We start from the raw sequence: 10,082 nt of genomic DNA, 5'->3' as shown, positions 1-10,082 counted from the left end.
CCCCCGGGAGCATCATGTGACCTGGTAATGCTGCCAATCATTAATCAGTGAGCAGCAGGGAGGATACAGTATCAGTAATGGAATGCTGTCACTAATCAGCTGATTAAACCAATAACCAAATCAATACATCATATATATAACATGGGGGGAGAGAGAGTGAGAGAGAGTAACATGGAGAGAGAGAGAGAGTAACATGGAGAGAGAGAGAGAGTAACATGGAGAGAGAGAGAGAGTAACATGGAGAGAGAGAGAGAGAGATCATTAATCAGTGAGCAGCAGGGAGGATACAGTATCAGTAATGGAATGCTGTCACTAATCAGCTGATTAAATCAATAACCAAATCAATACATCATATATATAACATGGAGAGAGAGAGAGTAACATGGAGAGAGAGAGAGTAACATGGAGGGAGAGAGAGAGAGTAACATGGAGAGAGAGAGAGAGAGTAACATGGAGAGAGAGAGAGAGAGTAACATGGAGAGAGAGAGAGAGAGTAACATGGAGAGAGAGAGTAACATGGAGAGAGAGAGATCATTAATCAGTGAGCAGCAGGGAGGATACAGTATCAGTAATGGAATGCTATCACTAATCAGCTGATTAAACCAATAACCAAATCAATACATCATATATATATAACATGGAGAGAGAGAGTGTAACATGATATAACATGAGAGTAACATGGAGAGAGAGAGAGAGAGTAACATGGAGAGAGAGAGAGAGAGTAACATGGAGAGAGAGAGAGAGAGTAACATGGAGAGAGAGAGAGAGAGTAACATGGAGAGAGAGAGAGAGAGTAACATGGAGAGAGAGAGAGTGAGTAACATGGAGAGAGAGAGAGTAACATGGAGAGAGAGAGAGAGAGTAACATGGAGAGAGAGAGAGAGAGAGTAACATGGAGAGAAAGAGATCATTAATCAGTGAGCAGCAGGGAGGATACAGTATCAGTAATGGAATGCTGTCACTAATCAGCTGATTAAACCAATAACCAAATCAATACATCATATATATAACATGGAGAGAGAGAGAGTAACATGGAGAGAGAGAGTAACATGGAGAGAGAGAGAGTAACATGGAGAGAGAGAGAGTGTAACATGGAGAGAGAGAGTAACATGGAGAGAGAGAGAGAGAGTAACATGGAGAGAGAGTAACAGAGAGAGAGAGAGTGTAACATGGAGAGAGAGAGTGTAACATGGAGAGAGAGAGAGTGTGTGTAACATGGAGAGAGAGAGAGAGTGTAACATGGAGAGAGAGAGAGAGTGAGTGTAACATGGAGAGAGAGAGAGAGAGTGTAACATGGAGAGAGAGAGAGAGAGTGTAACATGGAGAGAGAGAGTGTAACATGGAGAGAGAGAGAGAGAGAGTGTAACATGGAGAGAGAGAGTGTGTAACATGGAGAGAGAGAGAGTGTAACATGGAGAGAGAGAGAGAGTGTAACATGGAGAGAGAGAGAGAGTGTAACATGGAGAGAGAGAGAGAGTGTAACATGGAGAGAGAGAGAGAGTGTAACATGGAGAGAGAGAGAGTGTAACATGGAGAGAGAGAGAGAGTGTAACATGGAGAGAGAGAGAGAGTGTAACATGGAGAGAGAGAGAGAGTGTAACATGGAGAGAGAGAGAGAGTGTAACATGGAGAGAGAGAGAGAGAGAGTGTAACATGGAGAGAGAGAGAGAGTGTAACATGGAGAGAGAGAGAGAGTGTGTAACATGGAGAGAGAGAGAGAGTGTAACATGGAGAGAGAGAGAGAGTGTAACATGGAGAGAGAGAGAGAGTGTAACATGGAGAGAGAGAGAGAGTGTAACATGGAGAGAGAGAGAGAGTGTAACATGGGGAGAGAGAGAGTGTAACATGGAGAGAGAGAAAGTGTAACATGGAGAGAGAGAGAGAGAGAGAGAGTAACATGGAGAGAGAGATCATTAATCAGTGAGCATCAGGGAGGATACAGTATCAGTAATGGAATGCTGTCACTAATCAGCTGATTAAACCAATAACCAAATCAATACATCATATATATAACATGGAGAGAGAGAGAGTGTGTAACATGGGGGGAGAGAGAGAGAGAGATCATTAATCATTGAGCAGCAGGGAGGATACAGTATCAGTAATGGAATGCTGTCACTAATCAGCTGATTAAATCAATAACCAAATCAATACATCATATATATAACATGGAGAGAGAGAGTAACATGGAGAGAGAGAGTGTAACATGGAGAGAGAGAGAGTAACATGGAGAGAGAGAGTAACATGGAGAGAGATAGAGAGAGAGTAACATGGAGAGAGAGAGTGAGAGTAACATGGAGAGAGATAGAGAGAGAGTAACATGGAGAGAGAGAGTGAGAGCAACATGGAGAGAGAGAGAGAGAGAGAGAGAGTAACATGGAGAGAGAGAGTGAGAGTAACATGGAGAGAGAGAGAGAGTAACATGGAGAGAGAGAGAGAGTAACATGGAGAGATGGAGAGAGAGAGAGTAACATGGAGAGAGAGAGAGAGAGTGTAACATGGGGAGAGAGAGAGAGAGAGAGATCATTAATCAGTGAGCAGCAGGGAGGATACAGTATCAGTAATGTAATGCTGTCACTAATCAGCTGATTAAATCAATAACCAAATCAATACATCATATTTATAACATGGAGAGAGAGAGAGTAACATGGAGAGAGAGAGAGAGAGAGTAACATAGAGAGACAGATCATTAATCAGTGAGCAGCAGGGAGGATACAGTATCAGTAATGTAATGCTATCACTAATCAGCTGATTAAATCAATAACCAAATTAATACATCATATATATAACATGGAGAGAGAGAGAGTAACATGGAGAGAGAGAGAGTAACATGGAGAGAGAGAGAGAGAGTAACATGGAGAGAGAGATCATTAATCAGTGAGCAGCAGGGAGGATACAGTATCAGTAATGTAATGCTATCACTAATCAGCTGATTAAATCAATAACCAAATTAATACATCATATATATAACATGGAGAGAGAGAGAGAGTAACATGGAGAGAGAGAGAGGGGGTAACATGGAGAGAGAGATGGGTGTGTAACGATCACTTGGCACCCGCGACTGGGTACCTCCGTTGAAGGATGCTCCTAGCGCTTCCTGAAGGGCTTCCAGCACTTCAGCTGACACCATAACCACCGTAGACTCCTTCCGAGAGCAAGACAGCAACAAGCTCTTAAAAGAGCTTAGCAGTTATTAGCTAAGGGAGTATGCAGAGCATAGCTGTTGCGGTCGCCGGCCCGCCGCTTGACACGGCCGTGCCCGACCGGCACAGCCTCGCCGACAGCACGAGCTTACCTGCTCGTCGGCGAGCCGGCAACCACTCCCCCAGTTCTTCCGGGCGTCACGCCCAAATCAAAGATGGCGCTGACCGCGTGGTCGCGTCCATCTCTAGCTACGCCCCCAAAAATTATACTAACGTGTGCGTGACGTCACGACGTGAACGCACACGCACGTTTTGGTGTCAGAGGTCGCCCTCTGACCAATCAGAGCATAGAGAGGGATATTTAAATCCCTCACTCACCCCAGTACCTTGCCCTGTCGTGGTTTCCTGTTCCTGGTTTCCTAAGAGTGCTTTATCTTTGTATTCACCTTTCTATTTTATCTGTCCATTTATCACAAGGTAGAGGGAACACCTTGTTGGTGAACTGCTGCTCACCCTTGAGAAGAGAGCGCTTATTACCCTTTTGCACTTTATCTTTGTGAATCTGATTTCCTGGTATCTTGATCTTGGCTCTTCCCTGGTTATTCTGAATTCTGGTTTCCCTGACTTGACTTGTGTAAACGGTATTGTGTATTTTCTGGCTTCCTTGACCTCGGCTTTCCCTTTGACCATTCTCTGTCTCTAGCGCATTAGTCCGGCCATCTAAGGTCCGGTTTACGCTCTGTCCTTGTAATTTCCTGCAGCCAGTGATGGCTGTAGGGGGTAAAAGGCTATTAATATGAAGAATCGTATTGACTCGCAGGATCCTCCATAGACCTCAGTGCTGTACTCTTGAGCATGCGCAAGAGCTCAGTGTTGAAGTCGACAGTTGAAGCACCAGGAGCTGAAGAAGATTGGATGGAAGAGGATTGAGGTGTCTGCGAGGGACAGGTTCAGGTATGTAAAGACCTACCTTACCTTGCCCTTGATGGTTACAGAACCCCCAGTAGGTGATGTTACTGTTGGGGGTCTTTGCAAATTAAACAGAAGTAGCTTTTAAAATGGGGGGGAAAAAAAACTCAAAAACCAAATATTTACACTCATTTCATGATGGAGAATACCTGACCGCTATATTTATATCCAGTAGGTTCATTCCTTTGATTTATGTCCCTCACACTGGGACCAAACAAGGTTGCCAATCTCTGCCGGCATTGGAGTCCATTGTTTGGAGAAAGCAAGTCATCCAGTGACCCCTGGAAAAAAAAAACCTAGAAGAAGGTGCAGGTGATTGAGAGATCTGGATCAAGTCTCAGAGATGGACTACCAGCTGAACAGACCGGTAAGGGATATATTCACAAAATACACTTCTATTGTTGTATCTTATCTTCCTGTCTTTGTGATAGGGAAGTATAACTCAAGGATATGGTAGAGGGAGAGAAAGATATTTATTATATCTATATAATGTGGTGAATTACAATATGAGAATATCAAGCTCAATTAATTTTTTGGATAAATATTTCAAATGATCTCAATCTGTTAGAAAATCTTTTTTAATTATTTATCTACAGAATCCACCATTGAAGTCTATGGTAATTTTCATTTGAAAAGATTATCTGAAACTATTAAAGGGACACTCCAGGCACCCAGACCACTTCTGCCCATTGGAGTGGTCTGGGTGCCAACTTCAACTGCCCTTAACCCTGCAACTGTAATTATTGCAGTTTCTTATAAACTGCAATAATTACCTTGCAGGGTTACGTCCTCCCCTAGTGGCTGTCTACTAGACAGCCACCAGAGGAAACTTCCTGGTCTCTAGCACAGATTATCTGTGCTAGAGCGTCGCTGGACTTCCTCACTCTGTGTGAGGACCTCCAGCGTCGCTCAATTCCCCATAGGAAAGCATTGAAAATCGTTTTTAATGCTTTCCTATGAGGTGCGCTAATGCGCATGTGCGGCAATGCCGCGCATGCGCATTAGGTCTCCTCGGCCGGTGGGCGGGATCAATCTCGCCCACCGGCTGACGGAGGCAGAAGGTGGAGCGGCGGGGGAGGAGCAGGCAGCGACGTGGGACATGTCGCTGCCTCAGGTAAGTCACCAACTGGGGAGTGGGAGGTGGGAGGGAGAGGGACCCTCCAGTGCCAGGAAAACAGATTGCTTTCCTGGCACTGGAGATTCACTTTAAAGGCTATAGTTTGTAGTAGTTATAGTTAATGTCTGGCCAATTAGTCCTGTTGTAGGTTGATGATCTGTAACAATGACATTTCTCATTTAGGATCAGTGTGAGTTTGAGGAAGTGGCCGTTTACTTCTCCGAGGAGGAGTGGGACTATTTAAATTATGAAGAGAAGGAGCTTTACCGGGATGTGATGATGGAGAATTACCAGACCCTCAGCTCTCTGGGTAAGAAAACGTCACCCTATTTAGAGGAAATCTTTCTCATAAGAACATATTCATATCTGGGACAAATTGACATTTCTTCACATATGTTCCTAACTCATCGTAATCATAATAAATGTGTATCGCTTGGAAGATCTTTAAGTTCTAATTGTTAATAATGTGTCCCGTTAAATACAGGAAGGATTCACATGACGCCTTTGATTATATCAGCGATTGAGCGAGGGGAAGAGCCGTATGTCAGGAGCCACCTGCAGGATAGTCTTTTGAATACTGGCCCAGGTTAGTAATAAACATGTAGGTGGTATTAGGCTCCTTTCTGGGTCAGAGATCTTGGCTTTTCTTTTTTCCAGGCTTCTCTACCTTCCTGATCTCTGCAGGGGAACTGAATTATTGTGAAACTCTTCATACAGCTCAGTGTGGTGAGAGTTTGCAGTGTTTAGTTACTCATTATGCCCCAGACAGACTCTGTTGTGCTTTGTTCCCAGGTTAAAGGGAGAGACTGTTCATTGCAGCTGCTGTGATTTGACAATATTGTTTAGTTCTCGACTATCTGGTATTGCTTTGTTTGAAATGTGAGATCCAGGAAAAAAGTTAGGAGACCGTTTCTTTTTAAACTAACAAATTTTAATTTTCAATGAGAAAAATGCAATTCTTAAAGGGACAGTAAAGTCACCAAAACCACTGCTGCTGACAAATCCCAGGCGCAAGGGTGAAATCTTTAGTCGACTTTTTGCTTGGGTTTTGTTGTGCCCTGGTTTAGTTATTTAATTTTCCTTCTTCCTGCTACTCTGTGGCATCATACACCCTGTTCCAAATTATTATGCAAATGATATTTTTCTCATTTACCTAAATAATTGATGTAAATAACAGTCAGCATAATTCTCATGTTATCAACTATTAAGAGCACAATTCAAATTTTATTGAACAAACCTCCTAATGATAACAGTATTTTTTTTAACCCCTTAAGGACCAAACTTCTGGAATTAAAGGGAATCATGACATGTCACACATGTCGTGTCCTTAAGGGGTTAAACAAAAAAACTTACAATGCACTGTTCCAAATTATTACGCACAGTAAGTTTCAAATCACTTTATAGCGTGTAAAAAACTATAATTGCTGGGGCCTGAATGCCGATGGAGTGAGTCGCATTGCTCCTGAGCTCCTAGGCCCCAACCTGTTAAACCCTGCACATCAGCACCCCAAACAGCAAGAAAATGGGGAAAACAAAGAAATCACACGCTGCTGGTACCTCCGGAGTTACACCGGCGAAACACATCCCCGGCCCGATGGATGACTTCGTACTGGCTCCACAGGGCCCGCGGGGCCTAGACGGCTCTGCCACGCCGACACCGTCCTCACCTGCATCCAGCGTAGCTCACTCAGGACGGACCTCGCCGATGGCCCCCACGCTGTCCCAGATATCAGCAGACCTGGCTACAATCACTACCAACATGCTCACCCGCAAAGATAAGGCCGAAATGGTAGCGGAGTTGAAAGCAGTCATCCGTGAAGAAATCACGGCGGTCCGCAGGGACCTTTCAGCGCTGGAACAGCGTGTGGATAGTCTGGAGGTGAGCCGCCTACAAAGTGCCCAAACGATGCAAGCTGCTGAACTGGCAACAGGGAGGCAAGGCAACATCCTCCTGGACATCCGCCGCCAAGTTGAAGATCTGGACAATAGAGGACGCCGCAAAAACATACGGATCCGAGGCCTCCCAGAGGCGGAAGGGGAAAACCCTCATGAGGCCCTGTCAGGCCTGTTCACCCACCTCATGGGAGACGCGGCCCCCAATGATTTTGGAATAGAGAGGGCACACAGGGCTCTGCGGGCCCCTAGGAGGGACGGCCTTCCACAAGACATTATCTGCTCGCTGGAATCCTTCCCACTGAAGGAGGCAATAATGCAAGCAGCACGGGCACAGCAGCGGATCACGTACATGGACTCCCAGGTCTCCCTCTACCAAGACCTATCCACGATTACCCTAGATGCTCGCCGAGCGCTCAGACCACTGACCAGGCTGCTACAGGAGAGAAGGATACCCTATAAATGGGGGTTCCCTTTCAGCCTCCATGCCAGGACAGGCAATGTCTGGCACATTATCCGTTGGCCGAATGACGTTCCTCGCTTTCTGCAATCGGCAGGACTGCCCACACTACAGATCCCGAACTGGATCCTGGAGGGTCCTCCGGCCAGGGCCACGGGCCCGTTGGAAGTGGCGCACAACCTCCGAGTAGGCCCTACCCCGTCTCAACGCAGGGGGGGCCCTGAGAACCCTGAAGAATAAACGACGAACACACACAACAGACAGCTGAGACCTCCACCCCGACCAACCCAGTTGCCACACACCTTTCCACCGTGGCCCTCCTCCCCCCTGGATCCCCCTGCTCTGGACCTCTCCGTACGAAGACCTACCTGGGGTATGTACTTTTGATATCAGCTACGGGTAAAGGGTGGGACATGCCTAGGTGGGGTGGGTGGTCGGCCCAGGGGACGGCACCCTGAGCATTATCCCCCCCAAGAATCTCCCACTACCAAGCTGCTACAGCGAGGGTCCCCGTCAGGTTGGGAGGGAAGAGATCTCATTGGGGGTACTAGGGGATGATGTACTTTTCCAATACACTGCCCACCAATATTAGCTACAGGTAATGGGTGGGACATGCCTAGGTTGGGTGGGTGGTCGGCCCAGGGAACAGTAACCTGCGCTTTATACCCCCAAGAGTCTCCCACTACCATGCAGCTGCAGCGAGGGTCCCCGTCGGATTGGAAGGAACGGGATCTCATTGGGGGTGCTAAGGGACGATGTACACTCCCCTGCTGGTGTCTACCGGGCTCACTTCAAGTAGGGGTCCCGTGTACACAACCACGATGCATGGATGCCCTGAGGCCTACAGCCCGTTCTGCTGGGAGGCGGACTGGGGGGGGACGGTGGGGGAGGCATGGGGGGTTGGGGATTTGCAACAATTTATGCCGCTTGATATAAGCTTTGAGCAGTTGTATGGGGGTCCACAAGTTATACAAAGTTTATTAGCTATGCCACATCTGTTTCCGCTATAAACCCATTACTGTAATGCTGTGCCACTGATTAAACTTTAAGTGTAGAGACCCGCCCGCTGACACGAGTCCATTCGCTCATGTAAGCAGCCATGTTTGGGCTCGTGTTGCATACACTAAACATGTACGCGCGCCACATGACAGACGCGATAGCGCAAAGCGTTTCATCATCACACAGCCTAAGAGTACCCCTCAGGTCAGATGATAGCAACACCCCACGACAACGTAACTTAGGGCCCAAATTGCGATACACTGACCCATTTCACACGACCCACAATGTGGACGCACACGGATTGCAACACGACGTGACAACTTGACTTGTTCTCGGCCCCCCAGCTTACACACAAAGTGCACCCCTCGGTTTGACTTCACAATTGGCCCCGACCTGCCGCACACATGAACACCTGATTCCTCCCGAATACACCTAGAGACTCACCACCCAAAAACAGCAGGGGGACGAGCCGCCGGTGTCGCGGTGGGCCTCAGACGCACGCTAAGATAGGGGAGACTTGGGAGGGACACGTGCTCCAAACACACACTACAGGGCAGACAGATGGCCTCACAACGTCCCAAGTATCCGGAGGGACACGACCATTCACCACTTCCTCAACAAAACCCTAACTTTAAAAGACGTAAAGCTCACGGACGCCCCTATCAGGTTGGGAGCTGAAGGAGACGTTTAATGAAGACTGATTACTAGACCAAATCTCTCCACTGGCCACGACGGCACCGAACCTCACTGGAACAGACCCTCCTGTAAATAACACCGGGGCTCCAGGGTAGGGCAGATAGCCACCCCTAGGATCCACTAAAACCCAGTACAGGGTCATAGTCACACTCACAACTACCCCACCCAGAGGACTGTCCAGACCCCGGACCGTCCCATCTTCCTAGACCCCTCGTACTAGACGAATCCCTTCCTAGCTACTCTCCAGTGCCGCGGCGGGTGGGGTCTCCCCCCGCCCTCCTCCCCTCCCCCCCTTTTTTTTTTATCTCTTTTTTGCTACAGGAATGGCGGCCGCGCAGGGGTTTACCCCGGCCCAGCTGACGTATTGGTCCAATAATGTTCAGGGACTCAACACACCAGAAAAACGGGCCCACCTACATCGCCGACTGTGGAGTGCCAAAGCTTCAGTAGTTTTCCTACAAGAAACACACCTCAAAGGTAGGGACGCTCCCAAATTTGAAAACCGGCGCTTTCCTCTGGGATTTTACGCGAACCACTCTGAAGCTAAGAAGGCCGGAGTCGCGATTCTGTTCGCCCACACCGTACCCTTCCAGTGTACACAATCTATAGCAGACCCGAATGGAAGATATCTCTTCCTGAAAGGCACCGTTGCTGATCACGCATACACCTTCGCGTGCTTATATGGACCGAATAGGAAACAACACATTTTCCTTAGTAGAACGCTGTCCAAACTGGAGAAGTTCAGAGAGGGCCTACTGATTGTGGCAGGAGATCTGAACATGCCACTGGACCCACTACGAGACACATC

General features: G+C 47.4%; 1 pseudogene; it reads left to right on the top strand.

Annotated features, from left to right (window-relative positions):
- The first annotated feature begins 4,338 nt into the window (after positions 1–4,338).
- The window catches only part of LOC134575285 (zinc finger protein 850-like), a 40,645-nt pseudogene continuing 34,901 nt past the window's right edge, over positions 4,339–10,082 (top strand).

The sequence above is a fragment of the Pelobates fuscus genome, chromosome 10 (assembly GCF_036172605.1).
Source record: "Pelobates fuscus isolate aPelFus1 chromosome 10, aPelFus1.pri, whole genome shotgun sequence".
Lineage (NCBI taxonomy): Eukaryota > Metazoa > Chordata > Amphibia > Anura > Pelobatidae > Pelobates > Pelobates fuscus.
This window is presented reverse-complemented; position numbering and strand designations above follow the sequence as displayed.